Source organism: Melospiza georgiana, chromosome 3 (assembly GCF_028018845.1).
Source record: "Melospiza georgiana isolate bMelGeo1 chromosome 3, bMelGeo1.pri, whole genome shotgun sequence".
In the NCBI taxonomy this organism is placed as follows: domain Eukaryota; kingdom Metazoa; phylum Chordata; class Aves; order Passeriformes; family Passerellidae; genus Melospiza; species Melospiza georgiana.
Window position 1 is genome coordinate 26,415,390 of NC_080432.1, and position 21,945 is coordinate 26,437,334.

The window sequence follows — 21,945 nt, forward strand, 5'->3', positions numbered from 1 at the left end:
CTATCTTTTACATTTTTAGCTACATCAACTTAAAATTTAGTGTAATTATTCATTTAAAAATAGACCAGTTAAATTTTTTCTCTATCATGCTCACACAGATAAAAAAATGCAAAATATTCTCCCAATCTTACAAGACAGACTTCATCCTTTTATAGCTGTATGAAGCCACAACTGTTTGATATATTATAAAACACATACTGAAATGAAGTTAGTAAAATCATGAGAATTTGTAAAACTTCATTTTGTAGTCTGGCATTAAATAGAAACAATCCAGATTCTTCCTTCACAGCTACAAGCCTTTACTTTACTTTTTGACCAAGTCAGTAGCACAGCAATTACAAGAAAATGCTTAATTTATATACATATATTGATAGTTTTAATTTGGTTTCTTAAGAAAGATGCTTAAGAAGGATACTTATGTCTATGTGTCTGTCTAACCTTCTCAAGTTTTTAATCCATTGATCTAAATTAGCTAGGAGTAATCTGATTTGTTTTCTCATAAAAAAAAAAAGTCAAAAACATGTAATTCCTGAAACTGCTGACCCGATCTGCATGTGGGCACAAGGAAAGTCTCTGTGCACCAGAACTGAGGAACACACAGGGATAGCTCAGGCTGTGATTGCTTTTCTGTAGATCCATCCCAGCTGGGGAATGGAGCTGTGTGCCCAGCTGGATGATCTAGCCAAGCTCTCATCTCTGACACTGGCCCACGTGCTTAGAGCAGAGCATGAGATGGGCACATGTGAACAGTTCCTTGCCCCTGTGTGGAAATTTACTAACTACAAGAGTCCAATCAGGTTGTAAGGCTCCATGGGCCCATTGGTAAGATCAGCTTGGAATTTTTAGTCACCCCACCTTTAAATTTCACAAATGTTTGGATGTAAGGCACTGTGGAAATAGCACAGAGTGACACAATTTTAGCTAGGTTAGAAGTTAAACTTGTGCAAAGGTGGCATTCTGATCTACCCTCCTTCTTTGGATTTCAGGGACAGCAATTCTGTCACCCATGCAGGAAATAAGCTATTGGGACTGCAGTCTTAAATGTTTCATGCATTTAATTGCACAAGCTTGGGTTTATTTTCTGGTAAGTAGAGGTTCCAGTATCCATCCTTCACATTGCAGTGGCAAAGCCTGAGATATGTGTACCATCACTGCAACTCTGCAGGGCCTTGCAAACTGCACCTGGGTTGGAGGCTCATTTCCAGTGAGACTGTGGTTAAGCACAGCAGTGAATGCTGGTCTGTCACTCCTGATCAGATCAAAACCACCATGGCTACACAAACAAAAGCCTGACCTGATCAACAAATACAAGTTTGAATCAAGTGGGCTATTAATACATTCTGTAATGGAAAGCTGGCTTTGGTAGTCCCCACTCTTGTGTTGGCTCCCTCATATCTCTGCTCCCACTGCACCTTCCCCTGCACAAACAGGCTTGGACTCCTCTTCCTCTCTTTCTCTTAGATTGTTGAGGTCCAACCCCTCACCTGCAGTTATTTCTTTCTGAGCCTAGGCCAGTCCCTTCTCACAGTTTCTGCTCCTGGCACTGAAACCCCCTGTCCGAGATGCTGGCTATCTTCAGCAGCACAGGGGGCTTCATTCTCATCTTCATTTACTGCTCCTTTAAATCCCTTCTCCACTGAGAAAACAACTGTAGATTTTGTATAAATGAAAGTCAGATCCCTGTCACTAAGACCAACCTCTGATTTCAAGAAGTAGAACAACAGGCATGCTTCTGTAAATCTATTCAGTGCATAGTAATTCATATTAAGAATATTTTCAACAAACACAAATAGAAAGCTGATTAATTATCATACATGTGAATCTCAGGGCAAATATTTACTGGTGCTACTTTTTTTCTCTTCAAACTCTAATGATTCTGAATATTTTTGCCAAACACATGAACGAAGAAAATTCTTTTGATTACTCTAACTTCCTCAATCTAAATAGGAAAACTATTTTGCAGATGGGTGAACAACACACAGGAGCACTCTGTATCAAAATACACACTGAAACTTCTATTGTAAGAAAGGTCTAAATATGGCTTGCAGAATAATCATGGAAAGGAAATACATTATCTGATAACTCAAGAATTCTGGCATGAAAATTATACATTGCAAATTTATTCCCATATGCTGTAAAGTTGTATCAAGTTCCATTCAGTTATTTTTTGTGAAGTTTGTTTTATTGTTTTGGGAATCTGAAAATAATCCTCTTTTTGCCATATCAGTTCTATTTACTGAATTTTCATACTTTAATATTTTTGCATATTTAACTATAAAATATACATATAGCTCCTTAAGAACATTATTTGACACAAAGTAAGAACACTGAAAATCTGTAAATGCTCTAAAAACTGTTCTGTAAAACAAAACAAACATTTTATCTCCAGCTGATATCAATTATTTCTTGCACAATTAAGTGGGAAAAAGGCACATGGGCCATTATACAGAATGGGAATTGTTGGCTTAGACAGCTGTCCAGTCTGTCCTCTGAGCTCTGAACCAAAAACTCTGTCTACTAGATAGAAGGTGCTGAAGTTCAAGGACACGTGCAAAAATACTACAGAAAATCTATATGGGGTAACTTGTTGCCACCAAATTGATTGTTCATGTGTCAAACCAAGGCCTGGTTTTTGCTGAGTTATCACTCAAGCAGATGATGACAGGATCAGGAACTGAATTCTGCCACACTGCTGTGGCTCCTGCCTTCAGAAACACACTTCCAATCCACATTATTGGTCCTCTCTTTCGAAAGACAGCTATTGATTAACTGAACAGATAATAAGATTAACAACGGTGAAGCAGAATTAATTTGAGGGAGGTAATGCCATTTGTCAAGAAGACACTTAAGTTTATGTATCAGCCACACCTCTGACAACCTTAATGAAGCTAAGAACCGTTCTCCAATTGATACTGCAGGCAAGTATTACAATCTGTAACAACTCTCAGACAGAGTGGGTGTGAAAAGTTAAGAAGGTCACAGAAAATAGATATAATTGACCTGGGTTTTTACTTCACAGAGTGAAAAGTTCATATACACATTTTGATAAAGACCCTGAAGGCCTTTATATAAACCAGATAGTAGATAAGCGATCCAAACTACAGATATCCAGTGCTGACACAACATAAGGCAATTACAGAAGTACTAAATGTCAAGCTGCTTTACGACATTCTTTTAGATAGTGATTGCTGTTGTAAATAACCCAATTTTTCAATACTAAAGGTCAGTAGGTCATAAAATTTTGTAGCAGTGTTTTCTTATCACCAGCCAAAGAAGAAGAAAACAAAATCTCTCTTTTTTTAAGCTAAGCAAAAAGAAGGTGGAAGGGACTACAAATAATCCAGGAACAGGAAAAGTCCTTGCTCCACTGCCCTATCATTATTGCAATTCCTGTTTGCAAGGAAGTTTATATTGGTCTTTAAACTTAGAACACTAGTTCTCATTAAAATGAATGATGTAAATGTGTGGGCCTACAGCAGTGCTGCAGACAGCAGATGTACATTGTTTCTTTCCATTTTCCTCTATGCATTGGCAACCTAGTTCATCAGCTGCCTTGCAGCATGGGTTGCTATGAAATAAACAGCGATCAGAACAACAACTAAGTCCAAAGCAATGGGTTAAACCACAGTTTAGTCTGAATTTTAAATATATTTGCAAGTAAGCAAATCAGAGTCTTCTATATTTTTATGCAGTATTTCAGATTCAGCTATTGCACAACTAACTAGATCTGTACAGATGTCAGGTAAAGAGCAGCACTCAAAAATACAGAACAAACAACTATTTTGTTTTCCATTTATGAGCTGTACCAACTAATTTCTTGCTGAACTGTACAGCTCTGGCCTTTAACATTTTATATTCTGCATGTTCACAGAGTATGTGCTTCAAGAATTTTCAAAAGAATATTGGTAAACACATTGATTTCATTTATAAATCTTGCAAATTTGCAAGCTGCCTTTAAAAAATAGAAATGTATTTCTGAGTATATTGTATGAGTTGAATAAATTTACTAAAACAAACAGATTATTTTTAGATCTACAACATCTTTAGATATTGTTTTTTGCATTCCTTTTTAGAATGTTTTCACATTTAAATAATTTCCAGTAGCTATTTTATGTTGACCTATTTTGTTTAGATGCAGGCAATAAATTAGGCAAGCAATAAATTAAGCTTCACTAATATTTGAAAATCACCTTTGAATAGCCTTTTGCAAGGCTCATTGAGATTCTTGTTTGTGAGCATTTATTTTTAATTTTTTTTTCTGCTATACTTGAATTCTAGTTAATCCAGTGAGACTTGTATCTTGGTTTCTTCAATGTAATGTTTAAAAAAACTACAATGCCTGTGTGTCAGACTTGCTTTTAAGGAAGATTTGATTGCAAACACAAACAAAAAGCTTTTCTTCTTTTGTACTCCTTTATGATCTTCAAAGAAGTTTCTATGAAAAGGATTGTATTTTTTCAATTTTAAGCTATACTCACCTTTGCAGTTAGGAAAAAAAATGAAAATTTCATGTTACAATAATTAATTCCTGATTGTAATGTTACAGTATAGTTTATGTTGTGTTCTAATTACACAGATATGCAAAAGGGAAAATAACTTTGAAGAAAAAATGCATTTGTTTAAACATTTTCATAATTACAATGAAACTGTTGAGCAGTGGGTTGTATATAAACTAAAATATACACAGATTTTAATACTGAGTTATAAACTCTTCTACCACTCTTGAGAAAACCACGGCAGTAAAATAATCAGTCTGCAAGTACAGCTAGTTTCAGAAAACTACCTCGTTAAAAATGCAAACAAGATAGGCCCAAATTGGTCAAAAAGCTCAGATGAGCTTCATTCTACCTCTTGTGGGAGCCGAGTAAGACCAGCTGTCAGTTAGATCCCTGCTGTTGCCTTTGCCCACTACTTAAAACAGGTTTTGGTCTCAAAGCTGTCCTACAACATAATGGCAATAGATTTACTAACTTCCAGCACCATTCCTATACATTTGAGTATCTACAGTAAAGAGAAATCAAGTTCTAATATCTGCAAAGATATCACACAGATAATGGATAGCATCCAACACTTTCAAGGAAAACTTTCCTCTTGCTAATAATACCATCACCATGGGATAAATACTGTTAGGTGTCACTTTATGATTAACTTCATCTGCCTGAAATAGCAGAACATTAGAGCAGCTTTATTTGATATACTAGATATTGATACTGTTGGAGAGGCAATTTCAATCACCAGCCCCAGTTTCATGTATGCAAGAGCTCTAAATTCTGGATGGTATGAACCAGTAGTTCATCTTAGCTTCTGTAAAATTATGTAGTGGTGGAAGTCATAGGTATTATGTATTAAATGAAAATTAAAAGGTAAAATGGATTTTTAGGCAGCTCTTAATACTTCAGAAACAACCAGCTAGAGTGCAGCTTCTTCCCAACACAGTCAAATTATGGAGAGAAATGTGAAAGGTTCTCCCTGTATTTTCAGATAATACTGGTGATATGTTCTCTGGCATTAGGCTTATTGTCTTACTAATTCAGCTGTATATTGAGGGTGTTTTTCAGTGGACAGACTTGAAGGAGACGAGATACACAGAAATAAAAAATGCGCCTCCTAACTATCTTTAGTCACCAGTAAGAGCGTCCGGTATATTTGTTCATCTATCCTTTCTTTTCATTACAATGCTTATTTCCTTTACTTCTATCATCAAGTAATGGATTTATGGTACTTATTGGAAAAAACATATGAAGCAGCTCTTGTTAATTCAAGAAATATTTACTGAAGGAATCAATCCTGTTAAAATTATAAAGCATAATAGCAGAAGATGTAATTAGCTTACAAAAGTATAAGATTATGTAAACTCCATTTTCAGTTAATCAGTCATTGTTACCTGGCTCTAATTTTAAACTACCAGTTGTGAACTCAACCAGTGATTTACAATAGCTACTCAAATATGCTACGAGCAGAAAAATCATGTAGCTAATTTTCAAAGAGTTTCTAATTTAAAATTGCATCCTGTTATCACTCAGCTCAGAAGAAAAACCACTACTGGGTCAACTGGTCCAAGCTCCTCGTGAGAGGAGTGTGCACACCAATATTTTGTTCCAAGGTACAATCCTATTCTGATTGGCACAAGGATAGTGCCAAACACATCAGATTGGGGCTGAAGTTTGCTGGACAAACATTACAAGCTGTTGCATTACAAATTTCCTTAGTATCTTCTTATATTATTTTCATAGGTCTCATCTAAAAACGTTTTTGAAAAATCTATCAACAACTACCCTTAAAATGACACAATATAACCTTCAATGCCCAATACCTTCAAAGGACTCACATGCTTCCATTTACCTATCTGTTTATTCAGAAGGTCCAAATTTTGTATAGAAACAACAGGATATCCAATATCCAGTAATTCACAGTATCCAAAAATTCAGTCCATGCTAAAGAAAGATGTTTTTCTTTTGCCTAGGTTTCACTCTCAAGTTGAAAAAAAAAATTATGTGAGTCAGAATTAGACAGTACAGGCACTAAAGCAAAAATGTACACCTTTTAACAGATAAAAGGAACATTAATGAGTATCACATAATCTCATGGAAGAATTAGAATTAAATTAGTTATACAACAATGTATGTCAGCTTCACAATGCACACCCACTGATGCTGAAACTCACATTACTTAAATATATATGCAAATACTAAATTCCCAAGTTGTTAGTGAATGTGACGTCAGGAAGATTCACCCATTTTAATTCCATGTGTTCTTTCTTGCAATGTAAACATTGCCTTTTGAGAAGAAAGGTCCTCACAATCTCAGAAAAGATACTGCGCTCTACATATATAACTGGAGACAGCAGCACCCACAGCCCTCTGTGTAAATATGCTACTATGAGCATATCAGCATATACTGGTTCAATAAAGATGTGGACACTCATGACTGAAGGGACATTTGGCTATATGGCCCCTAAAGAAGCTCCTGAAGAAGGCTTGATCCCTTTCCTTTCCAAGCTCTGTGTCAGTTCCTCCAGCTGTGTGCCAACATTTTGGTCTAGATGGTCTTCGGAAGTTTGGGCAGCTTTCAAAAGCTGTTGGATATCAGAAATCCTTACCTTGAACCAGAAAATTAGTGCAAAGATGTATCAACTTCTCCAGGAACAGTATTTTCAGAATCACCATCTCCACGGGCTGGCTTTAACAAAGACTTGCAGGTGGCAGATTTCTTTGCTGAGTGCTTGTGACCATTCCTGGGTATAGAACTGAGATGTAATGCTTTGTGCTATGTTCTACTTTTGAATTTTAATGGCTTTTATTCAATCAGTCTTAGGAACGGATTCCATAACAGCAGAATTTTCTTTTAGAAATCTTTTTATTTCCATTCTCCTTCACTAACCTTGCACCAATGTCCTGGGTCAGAAGTGCAGGCTTTAAATTTGTATTCCTAGGACAAATGGCTATAAATCCGGTTCCCTACTCTGCTGCCTGCACATTCTTACAGGAGAGACACAGCATTTTTAAGTTTGCTGCTGAATGAGGAATCATGATGATTCTAGAGAAAAAAAAAAAACCTGAGAGTTTTATTTTTAAATCTTTACTAGCAATGGCAGAAATTTGCAAACTGCATCTATTTTACTATTCTTGCTGCAAATATATGCAGTGGAGTTTTAATGAACGAATGTATTTCTAAACAAGGCAGTAATAATGTGGCAAGTGCTATAATGTACAGATGCTCATCTCTGTCATTAATTAGGTAAGAGACAGTCTATTTTTCACTTGCATGGGGTCCATGTATATTTTCTTTCATTTTTACAGTAACAATTATGAAATGTAATAATTTCGCTGTTTTGAATCATTCCACCTTCTCTCAATCACCTTTAGTTATCAGCATCTTAATCCTCTGAATTCCAAGAACAGTAGTCCAGGAAGGAATGCAAATTAAAAAAGAAAATGGATAATTCTAGGAAACATAAAATGATTCCTTGTTAATCTACAAATACTTAAAGTTAAGTAAATTTGGTTTCAAGGAAAGAGAGCTCCTTGGTGCAGAAGCACCCTCTAATGGCTGGCTCCTGACTGCTCTGAATCACAACCGGAAGAGCAATTTAATAGCTCCCCTAAAAAGCAAGGAAAACTGCTAAGACAAAAAAAAAATTAAAAAAATATATAAAGGGAAATGTGAAAATATGTATGCACATGCACACATTTCACTTACAGTCCCTGTTGCATATCCTTAAAACAGAAAAAGAGCATCATGAATCTGACAAACGTTTTTTCATTGGAGCCTGTATTTCCTTTTAAAACAATATTCTCCATTTAGCATATAAAATAGCTTCTTATGTCCTCCCAGGTTCCAACCATTCATCAAAATTTAAAGACAAACAGAAATTGAATTTCTCCTTTTATCTCAATTAACTTTTACAAAAGAAAAAAATTAACTGGCTTTAAGAAAAATGCTATACTAAGTCTAAATCTTAAAATAATTTATGCTAGAAGGAACATGGAAGTCAGTGGATCCAATCCCCTGCACAAGTTGGCCAGCTCTGAAGTTGCATCTCAATAGTAAAATACTATGTAATAAAATAAAAAATCCTTTTGGGTGCTAAAGCTGTACTAGAAATGTAAACAATTTCTGCTGTCTAAAAATATGCCTTGACAGGTATTTTTCCCTTCTAGTGTATGGTTTTTCAGGGGTTTTGTTCAATGAAAATACCCAAAATTTACTCATATAACTGCATTATTTTACCTGCACACTAGAATATGTACTCTAGCATACAGCCCTTTATTATTAACTGTTAAGTATAATATCTCAGTGCTCATACAAAGCCAGTGGCAGATAGAGCAGTTAATAACATGAGAGTAATGAGACTAACCGACCAACTTGCTTCTCAACATCACTTTTCAAATCTCTTTGGGCTAAATTTTCAGTGTGGGGAATTAGCCATAGAAATCCCATTAACATTAATGAATGTTCCATGGTTAACTCCCCATGCTCTGTGCTGAAGATTTACCCCTATATCTCTAAAATAAATATGTACAGATGCCAAAATTCTTTTTATAGAGCCTGAAGAAATTAAGGACTCTATTCTCAAATAATTGACTTATGCACATGTATCTTTTCCCCCCATGGATCATCTTCTGCATATCAGGATGGGTGTAATGTCTGCATTATTCTCATTGAACAGATTATCCAAAGTGCATGTTTACTGCATAAAGGCTGAGTTTAGTTAATTGCATATTTCACAGAAATAATATATAGATTGAGTTGGATTTTTCTTATCATTAAACAAACAGTGATTGAACAGTATTCACTGTCACTGAGAACAGCATGTATTAATACTTATATTTCTGAAGATATAAGAATTAATGAAAGTCAATAGACTGAAAGAATTGGAAATTACCCTATACACCTACCAAAAAGCCAAAATACAATTGGATCAACAGAAGTCTCTGCAAGCAGTGACTGAGGCACTGTGTAAAGATAAGGAACAATGTTTGTTACTTTGACTATGAAAATAATGAAGGTGGGAAGGGCTTCTAGGACCAAAATCAGCAGGGGTAAGGGACATATTGCCATCATTTTTTCTATTCCCATTTGCAAGAAATATACTGTTATTATTTTTAAAATACTAATTTAGAAGCTTACCTTCCCAGTTAAGCTCATAATTTCAAGTTCCACTACAGCTTTAAAAAAAGTGCCAAAACAACTGCTTCAAATCATATTCACTTGCTAAAATTTGGAATAAATCTTCAGTAATACTCTTTATGTACATAAAATATTTACTTTGCCTTCCTTTGAATACTCTTCTTGGAGATCAGACTGGAATACATCAGGTTTAATACCCAATTTTATGCATCTATCCTGAAAACAGTGACAGTGTGTTACCACTATAATCTCAAAGAGGAGAATCTACTTCCTCCCTGAATACAGAACCAAAACATCATTTACATGGAACATGTACAAATTGTTTTGTGTGAAAATGAACCAGCTAAATCAAGAAAGAGGAAACCCCCTGAATGTATCTGGTGAAACCATATTTGAGAAAACTCACTCAGAAGAAAGTATAATTCTTCTGGTTATACCTGGAGCTGAAGATGGCACATTTAGATAGAAATTCTTTTAGCTTATGAGCAGACTCTTGAAATCATTTCTAGATCAAAGATTAAATGTATAGTCCTCCCAAGAATATCAAACTATGCGACCATAAACCAATCCTCTTTCAATAGCAACACATTTAGACAGATTCCCCCTTTCCATTGAAAGGTCTTTCATACAAATCTTTCACAGCCAAGATAAAAAAGGGAATTTTCCTGGTAGCATTCTTCAGAAAAATGCTTTCAGTTAGAACTGAGAAATCTGGAATGAGGTAAGGTCAGACTGGTGGGGGTGGGAGAAGAATCAGTCATGTAAACAGGTTTTATATTGCATTTATTACAAACTCCCCTTATTTTCAGTTGCTTCTTTGGAAATTAGCACAACCATGACTGGATTAATTCTCTGTGGGTTTCTCTCTGTACTGTTATTGAGCAGTCATGGGAAAACTCAGCCAAATGAGTATGGCTCTAGTGAAGCCATACATCTATGAGGAAGGGCAATCACCAGAACACAGGGTTTGTCTAAAAAAAGACATTCAAATAGGGCACTTAAGCTGACCTCCCTGAAGTGATGTCCTCATACTTTAATTGAGCTAAATTTTTGATGTTTTATGTCACTGTAAATGAAAAGGAATAATTTTATAGAGTATGTTTGTTGGTTTTCTGGTTTTACAGACATGTTCCTACCTACCCTTCAGGCAGCCTATCACTCACTGCACTGCTTCACATCTGAGCAGGTCTTGCATCCATACCTGTGCACACTACAAGACTATGTAGACCTGCTGAAACCTCTCTTTAAAGACAACCAGGAATGCATCCTTCCAGTACTATGAGAAACACAGAAACTACAGGAGCCACATCTTTTTCATACCCTCAGCTCATGAGAAAAAAAAGGCACAGACTTTGGCATGCCTACTGCTACGTCCAGTGTCTCTTTCCCAGTGGTGCACAGTTGATGCTCCCTTTCCATCACTGCATCCCCACAGAGGGGTGCCATCCTGATAAAGAGCAGCAGTGTTAGCTCAATTTTTTTGTCCAGTGGTTTTCGGTACACAAGTCTTTAGCATCTCCTGCTCAAGACATTGCAGTGTCAAGACATCCTGCACAGGTTTATCCATAGTGACTAAATTGCAGACATCCCTTCTCCTCTGACCTGATCCCATGGGCGGTATCAGCTGGAGGCCTTAACTACATTTGTCCATACCTGATGCTGTCTGCTCGTGGCACCCTATAAAATACTTTTTCCCATCAAGATTTTTTGCATAGGGTAATGGGAGAAGGGGAGAGAGGATAGACATTTTTGCTTACCCAACATCATTTAAATGTTTTGAGCATAAAACATCCCCACTGCTGTTGCATTTCACAGCGGCCTCCTCCCTAAAAGCATCAGAACTTTCCACAACAGCTGTTCCAGAAATTTCCAAGAGCTGTTTCCCAATATTCAACTAGTTTGCAACTAAGGGAGCCTTCAGATGGAAATGGCAAAATGCCTGCTGGCACTGCCAGGAGCTCCCCTGTCTACCCAACTCACTGGAGTGAGTTCAGAGACGGTCAGGGGCCTATGTTACACTGAATTTTTGCTTCCTGGTCATCCCAGTTGTGCATCATTACACTGCTTCTTCATGTACATCAGAACCAGCTGATCTATCCCTAAAGCAGCGCTCCACCAAACAAAGCAGCTTCTGATAAATATCCCGGGGAAGGAGTTATCCTCTTCATCTACTTGCTCCCACTTCTTCAGTAGCGGTATGGCCATAACTTAAAAAGTTTTATGAAATCACAGACCCAAAAACATCTCTCTACAAGACTAAACATGTGCAATCTAATTTCCATTAATAATTATCATGATCTATGACATATGCTCTGTGCTGCCTTACAGCAGTTCAAAATGGAATGGCAAAATTAATGGACAGGGGGAGATGAACCATAAATTTTCTAGCTTCATTCCCAATATCAAAATTTCTACAACTATTACAGGCATTGACATATGAAGACAGGCATTGACATATGAAGAATTGCACAAACACATTAAAAAAAGCAACTGATCCACAGCATGGAACTGAGTAACACAACATTGCATGACAGGCCCTACCTCCAGGATACCCCGTGGTTAAATTACAAAAGCAGGGAACACAAAATACATCACTCCAGCATGCTGAAGTTATAGAAAGGCATTTCACTTTGACAGAGTCAAGTTGCTCCACATGGAGCAAACAAACTATTCCGGTTCCCCCAAGTGCTCTTCATATCTGACAACACCTTTCTCTATAGATCCTTCAGGGTCAGGAAGAGCCTGGATACTGCAATTCCTGCATCAATATACGTCTGAGGACTTTTAAAGGTAGTTCATTACTGTGAAGTCTCACAGCTGACCTGGCCTTTGTCCTTTCCAAGGATTTCTTCATGAGATATGTGATATTGAGAACTACTTTCCTCATCTGTCAGCCTTCATTCAGGATTGCAAAACGCACACCAAAAAATATTCCATTGCTCGATCACGCTAACACAAGTCATATTAATTAAGAATATGTTTATGTAATTACATGGGAGAGGTGCTTTGCACAGCAGTTAAAGTGCATGCAACATCTATAATAAGCAACCCTGTGTGTAAGACATTATTACAGTACAGGATTCTTGGTCTGAAAGAAAGAAGTAATTTGAAAATTGATGCCGAGTCTTTGGTGTTTTCTAGGTCACATAAATTGTTATTAGGACCTGATATATTTAAGAAACAAAGCTCATTAACTAATATTTTATCCGACTCAATAGGAACAATAACTCTATAGCATTTGCTGAATAAAGTCAAACACATTTCTTCCAACAAGTTAATCTAAAATGTATCATTTACATATAGCAGCCAGATCTGAATGGCTATTGCAAAACTTTGATTTTCTTTAGACCACTTTACCTAAAAGAATAAACATTGATGCAATCAAATTTTCACACCTTAAAGTTATAATGATTACTTTGGTTAGACGTAACTCTTCTCACAGATGCAATAAGCAGAGTTGCACACATTTTGTGATAAAGATTTGCAGGCTAAAAAAACTGTTAGCAAGACAGCCCAAATGTCCTAAGGGAACCAGCTCCCCAGTTACTGCCCAAACCAGGGAGCAATATATAGGAATAATGTGCACATGCTCAGCAAATCCATTTTTATGTTTTCTTTTTAATTTTAATATCAACGTATTCCAAAGCTCAATTATGCTTCATTAGTGAAATTGTGACTATCCCACTTAATTATTTTAATATCTCAGGATTAGACAAGGAATGCAGAATTTTAGTAAAGCAGACAATGAAGGAAACACACTGACTGTTCCAAGAAAAAAAGCTGTATTTCACGTTTTGAGCCAATCAACGATGAGCCACAGATATTGTATTACAGATGATTGCTTTAATCCTAAGGCATTTTAGGGTGTATTTGAAGTAACACAAGGGAAGCTTGTTTTGATATATTCACAATATAAAGCTGCTAGGAGATGGTTCCTAGATTCACACTGTGAGCTAAGTTCTCTCTCCACCTTTGAAACCAAAAAAGGAATACTTGCAAGCAGACTTAAAGTCAAAATAAAACATCAATTTATCACACAGCTCTTTCCTGAGAGAGCCCTTTTCCTTCTGCGTATCACAAAACCAGAACTGCAGGCACACTCGCCTTCATCCTGTGCTACAAATCTTTCATTTAAAACTGCTAACTTCTCTGCACACATTTCTCTCAAGTTTTTAAACACCATTTTCACCTTCACTGCCTTCAGAAACTCCACAGAAGCACAACTTTACACAATGGCACCACCTTGTGTTTCAAACACCAATTTCCAATGCTTGTGCTGACCTCAACTTCATGCCTTTCCCTCACAGTGGATGAAAAATAAACTTATTTCAATACAATTATATAAAATATGGTAATTAAAATTTTAATATATTATTTTTTCATATAGAAATATATGATACAATATAACTATTTCTTTCAAATTAGACTTATCCCATTTTCTGCCACTTTAAATTTGTGTCATTCATACCCAAAATTACCTACAATAAAGCCTCTGTGAGCACATTTTTAATTTAGTCCCTGGTTGTTTTTCATATAAAAGAAATGCTTAGATCCTGATGGATGAGCTATTTTGGGGTCAATTAAATTGTCTCTAAAGCAGGATTTACCTGCTTGGTTAAATGGAAATCACACATATGTATCTTAAACCATTATCCGAGAAATGGATAATTCAAAAATGTAAGTCTGAAAAAAAATGTTTACTTAAAAGATTAAAGGCAGACATTATAGTATTAGTAAAACGTGTCATCCAGCACCCAACCTTTTATTGTTATGGGCAGGGTGGCAGCCTTGCCATTTAGAAGTGGCAAACCACCTTACTAATCTTACAACTCTACTTAAAGTTGTGAATAACTTTGCAACTCTTCATCTGTGTGAGCTGAAACACGAGTAAGTCCTCACCAAGCTAACTTTTCTTTTTTGGAAGTGGAAAGTGAGGTAATTTTGTACCAAAAAATGGTTCAGTTGCTTACATTTTACAGCGTTAATCTTTGAAACTCACTCACTACTACACCTAGGCTGTATCTTAAAAAAAAATTATCTGTCACCTTTTCTTGGGGAAACCAACCATGTTCTTCACAATTTCTCAGTAAAAGAAATCAGTTTTAGTAAATAACATCCACAAAAGTTCCATTTCTACTTAAGGTGCTCCAGTGTCCCTCTTCTCAATGCTGATTTGGCAGTACCTAATTCTTTGAGCCCCCTCTTAAAGGCATTGTGCACCATGCTCTTCAGGCTCCTCATTTCCAATAAAAGCATTCTATTATTCCAAGTACACTGGATGCTGGGATTCAGAATAATCAACTTTTCACAATCTAAAATGTTAATGGTTCTCCTATATCGCATATGCTCCTCCTTACAAACCTAACCCTTGCTTCAGGTGCAGTCCTTCTCCTTATTCTGCTCTTCCACCTGCTATTTTCTTCTTCATCTTAATGTAATTCATTGGTGGTAAAAAAACCCAACCAACCAACAACAACTACAATGAAAAACCCCAGCTGTATCTTTATATTACTGGCTATACTCAAGACACATTTGCTCAATATAAGTAAAGGCAGAATTTATAAAGGTAAATTTTGTCAAAAAAACCCTACATATACCCTCAGATATTTACAAGGGATTCCACTGCACAGTATTTGAGGCTGCTGATATAACGGTCACACATTCCCCTTGAGTCACCAATATCATGGAAACACCAGTTTTCTAAAACCTTCTTGCGCAGACTTCTGCACACCTTTTGCCAAATTTTTTAGCATTACATCTTTAAAGGAGCTCCAAGACTGCAAAGGTCCTGACAACAGACCTCTTCAAAAAAAGCCAAAGCTGCTGATTTTCCTTCAGCTATGCTGGTACAACTGCTTATAAGGCATGCAAAGGAAAATGTTCCATTTAAAACCAGTTCAATTCCATGAACCAGTGCACCAAGCAACCCTACAAGCAGTTTGCCAGTGCAATTATGCTAGTGATGCAAGGGCAGAATGAGAGCTGTGTCAGCTGGCAGGGCTGCCAAAAAGATGACTCTTAAAACTGCATTCTCAGCAGAGATAAAATGAGAACCTCTGATATGGGCAAGGCTTTTTCAGCTGGAGTCAGTGGGGCACAACAGCTCCACAAGGAGAGGATACCTCACAACGTGCCTGGAACAGTCCTGTTTCTCCACAGCATAGCAGTAGAAGCTGAGCGGACAGTGTGACCTAGCAAGTCTATCTTCTCCCAATTATCCACCCTGAAACATCTGTACTCACTCCTTTTCCCCACTCTTCAGCCCCCTGCACTCCAATACCACAGATGTTGTGTAAGAGTTGCTGAACAAACACAAGCCTGGCATATTAAAAGTAATCCCAACCAGAGTTTACATTAATATGCCAGACGATAATCTGGGATGATTCCATTTGTTTTTATAAGCAGCAGAGGCTGGAAGAATGAGAGGCACCTCCCAGTGACAAGTTCCTCACAGACCAAGCCACGCTTGCAGGCTTTGCTCTTCTGTTCTCCATATGCTCAGGAGGGGAAACAACCTTTCCTCTGCCAGCCCCTCCGGGAGGCCAAATCAGCAGCAGCACCTTAGCATGCCCCAAACATCTTGCACTGAGTTATAGGCAGGTAAACAGCAGCTTTTTCTAATCTTTTTTTTCTCTCTGAAGAAAAGGCTGGGGACAGAGCAATGGTTATCAGTGGTCATGGTTATCAACGGTTGTAGGTATCTGTTCAGCCGCTGGAGACAAAGGAGTGAACAAACAGAAGACTCTGACAAACATCTTTGTCCTTTCTGAATAAAATGGGATTTTAGGGAATCTGAAAATTTAAATACAGTGCATTGCTTGGTCACAGCCCTGAAAAATGAGGCATACTGTATCAAATGAAAATCAAAAGGCAAATTTAGGCACAAATTAGCACAAGGCCACATGATAACTCCATCTTTGTGGACTGAAAGGCCATAAAGGTGACAAATTCCAAACCAAGTTGATGATGATGACAAAGACAATGATGAAGAAAAAGAAGAAGAATGGTATTTTGACAAGCAGATATACTAAAAGCTGTTAAAGACCAGGCTTCTACAATGAAACCCAGAAGCATTGCAATCACTACACATCCCATCCCTGCCAGCAAGAAGGCCTTTCACATTAGACTACCACTACCCAATTCCTAAAGTAAATATGGAATAGCAGAAAAATGAATGCATACTCTTGATCAAATTATCATAATCAGAGAGAACTGCCATTGACTGCATGCAAAATGCAATTGCATTTGCATGCACATCAGAGCCATGGCTCTTGTTCAACATAAACAAACTTATTAGATTTGAAGAAGTTTTTAAGTTTTTGAGAATTCTTTATTTGGGTCCTTTATATCCCAATTGCAAAACCCCTGATTTCCGTGCAGGTAGAGAAATCCTGTACATAAATTCCTTTAAAAATACCTTTGTTTCTAGAGGGGGTATCTAGAACGTGAACCAGACTTCTCTGTAGAGCCAAGCATTGCAGTACTTAAGGCCTTAAATAGTTTATTCATTGTATACACTGCTTTTGAGTGTGAAGGCTGAAAGATTGAGGGGAAGGCTAAAGGATACATTTGCTCTAGTTCAGTGTGCCAGTTCTTGAGCAGGGCAGATTACCACCACACAAACACAATAGCTCAATATCACTTGTACCCCTAATTCTCTTTTCCTTGGCAACAAAGGGGTTCTCACCCTGTTGCAGAATGGCTAAGCAGCTTGTGAAATTGGGATTTCACAGTCCTGCACTGATGCAAGGTGCAGCTCAGTGCCCATGGTGCACTTGCACCAATTTCAGTTTTCCTCCATTTGCCAACTGTACCCTGTGGACCTGCAACGTAAGCAACTGAATTGTTCCCAAAGCAGAGGCAGGACAAGAACCACAACAATCATCCCAAGGTAAATTGCCCCAGATTGTGCATCACATCCCTGAGGCACTTTATGCCCCAGTAAGGCCAGTTTACAAGTAGCAGCATTTGGCACCCACTGACTGATTAACACACACAATCCACCTTAAGGGGAGCCTGATGATATTGCTGAGAGTTTGATGAATCCATCACGCTGATTGCCTAATGCAGGTGGTCACACATGATCCTTCCTTTCCATGTAGATTTACATAGCAAACATGAAAGAAATAGTAAAAATTCCTTTGCATTCAGGAAGGGGATTTAAGAAAATTAGTTCCCCCTTGAAAAACAAAAAAGCCTGTTAAACTATTGTGTTGCCATGCAGTAGCAATTTGTAGCCGTGCCACTTGATATCCTATAGAAGGCAAACACTATCGACATGTTCCAACACCCACTTTCACTCAAGGTGAACTGAGATTTCTCTTTGCCAAGCTATGACACAGATGGGTGTCCCATCAACATAAGGCCCTGTCTAGTTCAAAGGATCCAAAATAATAAAAAAGTTTAGGACAGGAGAAACAAACAGCAGAGCTGAAGCGTATTATGTGCAAAAATCTTCCAGGGACCCATGAAAAGAAAGAATGACTGACTTTGTTTTCAGGCTTTATGTGCTGATCAATCGATGCAGTATGACTCAATATAAGAGGAGGCTTTGCTGTTAGGCAGAAACAGCAAAAACTAAGGTAAAGGGGACAGTTTTCTGTATAAGCTGTGGCACAAAACCTCTCTTTTCATGCTGGGAAGGAGTCCAGAATCAGAGAGGCTCTTGCTCGTACAGGCCGTCAAGTTTTATTCAAGACATTTTTCTTTTCTTCATTCTCAGACTTCACTTTCTTCTCTTTGTAGCTCTCATCCCACCTGACAGAACAAGGCAGACTTCTTGCTCTGCCTTACAGTCTCCTGCCATTTCAGTGCAGCTATTGATAGGATCAGTCAGGATCAGTCTTCCTGAAGAAAGTCCAGCTGTGTCTGCTGTGCCAGGAGTCAATTTCTGCTCATTCACGTGCAGGTGGGCCAGTGGCCCAAAAGTGAGACAAGTGCATTCTCTGAAGATGCAAGCTCTGGACAGCTAAATGGTGAAGGTCTCACAAGCCACAGACAAAGTCCAATTTTTTGAAACCTATTTTAAATGTCTGCTCCAAGGAACAGAGATATCAGTGTCTTCAGGAAGGGGGAAAACCTTTAAAAATGTTAAGAGAAAGAAAGTGCTTGGCAATTTTTCCTAGCTTCATCCTTAAACAGACTGGTACAATCTTTTTACTTCCAAAAATCAAGAGTTGTAGACATAACATACTTCACTTATAGCAATTAAGGTCAGAAGCAACTGAAAATAAGTTCCTACAAAATGAATCAGGCAACCTTTCTGATCTCACCTATAGCAAGTAATTCAGCCTACTGAACAATTTCATTGTCAGTTACATATTGGAAATGTCATTTGTTCTTTTTATGTCACTAAATGACTCTCAAATTTAAGTGGGCTTGGATATAGATGTTATGCTGTACACAATGAATAAGCAAAGTATACAATTGGTAGCAGGTAAAATCCTTCCTAGAACAATATTTATATTGTAGGGACTACATCAGTCTTTATCAAAAGTGGAATTTTTGTACTCAATAAAATTGTGGTTAGTCTCTGTCTTTAAAAACTTTAAGTTTTGATATCTTCTCATAAACAGAATGCTAACAAAAATGTGAAATGTTGGGTTTCCTCAAAAATGTTTATGTTTGGGTTACCTCTCTAGAAACAAATCAGCAATTACTATTCCATATTCAAGCCTATTTTTTTATATTGAACATTACTGATATTAATATATAAATAGTATTTAAATTAGTTACCTGAGCTAGAAGAGGATCAGAATTCTGATTTGACTTGGGATGAAGTTATTCTTTGTTCCACAGAGAGAAAATGCTCATAATAAAATTATTGCTTCAAATCTTCCTTCCCTCCCTTCCAAAACCAAACCTAATACTTACATTTCCTTCTTCTTCTGCAATTTGAGGAATGTTAACCACACTTGTGTTCACAGGGACAAATAAAGATGACAACCAAGGAAGCAATTACAATAAAGGTCTGATCTGCTTCCACTAAAACATATACTTTAGCTTCGAAACAATAGGCCACTCAAATGGAATAAACCCTACCTGACACTAAAATTACCAATGTTTGTCATGTCTGAGCACATTTTTGGACCAAATTAAATAAGCAAGTATTGCCTTTATCAAGCCTCCTAAAAGAAAAAGAACATTTAGTGGCTTAAAAAGCAAGTCCATGTAGTGTGTTTCTGCCGCTTCCTCTTATAGAGTTGTGGGCACTTATAAACTGTGAATTTTTTAAATTTTTTTTTTAAATGGCATCTTGATTCTTGGTGGATTTCACTGGCAGTTGTGTTTGCAGCTTTGAAGTCTCCTCCAGGTCTGTCATTTGGTAAGGCTGTTGATGGGTGCCTGGGGTGCTTTGTCCTCCGGGAGGCTATTTTCCTTTAATTCATCTCTGATTAGACGCAATTTATGCATTTTCATCTGTTTTATGTAAAGATCAAAGGGATCATGGTTCCCAATGTCGACCCTATTATAGACAAAAGGGGAAGGCTGCACATTTTTGCTTGGTTGCAGTTTAAGCCTCAAAGCGCCCGTTCATACTACGCAGTTCTTATATCTCTCATAACCCCACGTTTTATATGGAGACCCATTCACTTGCCTGTAAACACCTGCATGCTTTTATATTTACAGAAAACAAAATCATGGGGTGAAATTCCCATTCTCCAATCTGCTACAATGATTTTTGCCCAATGAGAACAAAGAGATAAAATTTTAATTCAATATTGCCATAACAATATTCCTCTTACCAGTCCCATTAATAAATCTATGGTACTTCATCTAATCACAAACTGACATAGCTGGCCCTGCATCAGAAAGTCTGTTCAAAGCTTTCTCAATGTATTTTTTCTGTCTCCCAGTTACAACAAAGACTGACTTTTATGCAATTTAAACAGAAATTATTCCCAACACAAAGATAACTTTAAAATTTATTCCAATAGAATCAATATCCAGTAAGCCTTGATATTAATGACATTGATATTAACACTTGTTGACAAAAAAAAGAGAAAAAATACAGATGTCACCAAAACTTACCTGAAGTGAAAAGACTTCTAAAATTAAGGAAGATTTATTTTATTACCATTTTTTAAAGCAAACTCAGTACATATGCCAGCAAACATGCTGAGAGGGGAAACTTCCAGGATGTCATCCCAAGCCACTAAATACACACTATAAATGCAAAAGTAACTTCTCACTTCCAGTCAAACTGACTACCTCTGCATAAGGCTCAAATCTTCCTTTGTCTCATTAATCATGCATAGAATGAGGGAGAAAATATTGTGAAGGCAGATAAAAAGTGGGGAAAGCCCTCCAAAATTCCACTTTTTTGGAAGAGGCATAGCACTATGTTTGGGAAGGCTTCTCACACGGTAACATCAGGAGAACAAAGACTGCCTTGGTGGCTCATGATATTAAAGAATTAAAGAATTAGGAATGTACTTCATCAGCAATGTCCAGAAGAGGATGTTCCAAATGAGGGACTCATAATAAATGGTGGCTCTTACCTTGAGCATAGTGGAGTCAACCCTCAACAAGTTTAGAAATTTTGCTAAAATAATTATGGTCATTCTCTCACTGAAGTGACAGAGGGGCTGCATAAATCAAGTGAGGTACAAGAAAAGAGCATTAAAAAAAAAACACCCAAGAACTGTACAATTTATTTGTTATCTAAGCAGACAAGAGTATTTAGAATTTAGACTTTAAAAAATAGAAAGAAAAATCTATCACATTGTAAAAGACTTAGCAATTTTCTGCTCCAGGCCAAGGTTTTTGCTCAACCTGAGTTACCACACGCCACTTTAAAAAAGAAAAAAAAAAGACATCCCACCATCACTTCAGGGAAGTGATGAAACTTAGGAAACTTGTGACATTTGCTGTGGATTAAAAGGAAATAATTCTTAAATGCATTACAATGCTCCCATGTATTTGTGTTCTTCCACAGCAGCCATGGCTGGGATTTTGCTGGTACTTCCCAATCTCCCAAAGCCATGCATGTGGCAACTCATGGTCAGTGCAAACAGAGAGGAGAGATGCCAGGGTTCACTACAAGGTAATTGATATTTTTTCTTCTTTGCAACACAGAATTGCCCTTAAAAACACTTAAAAGCCTTGAAAGCCACAGTCACAAAACTAGACAGGCTTAATTCTCAGCCTGCATCAGTAACACCACCACAATAAACTCTGGTCTTTGATAGTTTCTAATACATCAAACCCAATGAACAGGCAAAAGAGGTACTAACACACATCCCTGCCCTGCCAAAACATAGAAAACTCCAACTTACAGGACAATTCAAGCAATAATTATGGTAAAGAACCTCT

The 21,945-nt window shown here is 37.2% G+C and overlaps 1 protein-coding gene across 2 annotated transcripts in view; it reads right to left on the reverse strand.

Moving 5' to 3' along the window:
* The window catches only part of WDPCP (WD repeat containing planar cell polarity effector), a 148,246-nt gene that overhangs the window by 108,798 nt on the left and 17,503 nt on the right, over positions 1–21,945 (reverse strand). The window lies entirely within an intron of this gene.